This window comes from Octopus bimaculoides, chromosome 4 (assembly GCF_001194135.2).
Source record: "Octopus bimaculoides isolate UCB-OBI-ISO-001 chromosome 4, ASM119413v2, whole genome shotgun sequence".
NCBI classification, from domain to species: Eukaryota; Metazoa; Mollusca; class Cephalopoda; order Octopoda; family Octopodidae; genus Octopus; species Octopus bimaculoides.
Window position 1 is genome coordinate 79,009,711 of NC_068984.1, and position 2,711 is coordinate 79,012,421.

Below are 2,711 nucleotides of genomic sequence, written 5' to 3' on the forward strand. Positions count from 1 at the left end.
GTAAAACTGCAACTTTGTTCCGTTTTCTTTTCAATTTGTAGTTTCCTTTGTACATTCTCGCATTGTTCCGGCTTTATACAACATTCTTTAATACACACACACACACACACACACACACACACTCACACACACACACACACACACACACATACACACAGGCATATTAAATATTATATACATACAGGTATGCATAAAAATGAATGATCTAGTATTTAGAGTATTTGATTCACAATCACGAAGTTCGCGGGTTCGAAACCTGGAACAGGCAGAACATTGCGTCTATCAGCGAAGCACTTAATTTCTTCATTTCAAGTTGCTTCATGACATATGTATGCAATGTATAATTGTATATACACTTGTACGTGTCTATGTATCTAAATAAGTATGTATGTATGTACAAATGTATATCACCACTTGAGTATAGGTGTATATGTGTATACATGTATGTGCGTATCTTTCTTGTGTAAATGTGTGTGTGATGTGTGTGTGTATGTGTGTGTGTGTGTGATGTGTGTGTGTGTGTGTGTGTGTGTGTGAGATATCTCTCGCGGTGGTCTGCTCTTAGGTGGGTCCTGTGTATATGAACCCTCTTAAGCACTCTCTACGACCTGGGAGAGGCGCTACCTTCTCCTGCATGAGTCGGAGTGCATCCATGGGTCAAAAAAGATGGCATAAAGCAGATGATATTGGGACAGTTGGAAAAGGGGTCTTCGTAAATTATTGCCTAACTGATGATCAAGGATACACACCACACTATATCGTCGTATCTGAAGTTGTATGCATATCAATAGAAGGTCATACTTGGCTACTTCGTCAGAAAGCCTCAAAGAAAGAGCAATATGAACAAACTAGCGTGTCTTAGATTAGTCATCTTTCATTCTGAAGGATTTGCATTTCCAATATACGAACAAGAATTTTATTGGTGAAACACCTGAAGTATTAGTGAAACAACAATGTAGGTAAATCACTTAGATTCCAAAACTGATACAGATTCTGTGGAGTTAACAATGAGGATGACACCCACTACATAGATTAGCTGTCTATGTTGTCACGTTATCACTACATGCGAGGTGATCAGAACATTGTATGATACACTCAGAAGAGAGGGTAATCCTTGGGAGACAAACATGAGAAGCTAAAATCATTTGGAAAGCATAACTCATAATAAGAAAAAATGTGGGTAGAATGTTCTTGCTAAAACTTCAATAAAGTACAACAGAAATAAACAACACAGAAAGATCTGGGACAAAGAAAAGAAACTGTGCGTAATTGTTTCCAAGCACATGTTAACACAGTGATAAATATTAGTGAAGAAAAATATCTACGCCGAGCTAATGAAAAACTTACAGTTAGTACACCAGAGTAGAATATGGTTGTTGTAACAGTAGACTTCTCATTAGATGTATATTTTCAGTTGTTAGATGTGTATGAGTAATTATTGGGGCACTTGGATACATGAAAATAACTGTCTCAGTATCAATCGGGAGAAGTCAGGTTTCAGAAAACCAAAAAGGATGCAGCATAGTGAAAATATATAAAACATTCTAGATTTGTATGTAATAAGTACGTATAGATACATGTAGACATACTAACACATGTGTGTGTCTGTATATATATATATATATATATATACATACATATGCATATACATGTATATACATATATATACACATACTCATATGATATATAGTTAATTTGACCAAGTCAAATCTTCATTGGGGATCATATAATCTAAGGCATTCCACTGGTTTAATCCGTATCATATAATTGGTCATTAGTATGTGTTTAGGATTATTGAAATTTTTATTATTGAGTGAAAACAAGGAGTAGGAAATGGAGAATAAATGGATGTAATTACTGATTTATTTGCATGTTATAAAAAAATGACGTTTTCTTTTATTTGAAAAAAACATTCCAAATAGATAAATGGATTGGAAGTTGAAAGCTCAAAAAACAAATTACGATAAAAATAGAAAAGAACCTATATATATGTTTCAGTCGTACCATCTAGGTCAGGGGTGGGGAAACATTTTAGTGTCCGCGGGCGGATCACAAGTCCTAACACTTATATCTGTGTAAATCTTGTATATATCTATGTTTAATTCGATATACATTAATAACGGTAAGTTTAACACATTAACTTAACGCGTAACATCATTAACACCGCCACTGAATTTAAGACGTTTATATTACTTATGATTGATTCTATATTTTTCAGCTAGAGTGTAGTTGGGTCTCAAGGGGGTGGTACAAACGTAGCAATATGTGTTTTATAGTGATAACAAAAATTTCAAGTCAAATGACAATTGCCAGACGGTTTCTTTTCGAGTCTAATCATTTTGTCGTAGTGGAAATGTGACCTATGTCGCCAATAGGCATGCGAGCATTGTATAAATTTTATAATTGAAAAATTACTATATTTTGTACATACGAGTATACCAGCCTGCGGGCGCAATTGCAACCGTGGGCGGGGGTTTTCCCACCCCTGATCGAAACGATGGGTATCTCCAAGTAAATTATTTAATGCCAAGGAAATTGCCACATTCGAACTATATCGTGGTAGGACTTCGTCAGGGCTCAAAAAACACTAATACCACTTAGGTAATCATTTTATTTTCATACCCCACACACATATATACATACATACATATATGTGTATGTATATACACATATACACATACATTTATATATATATATATATATATATATAT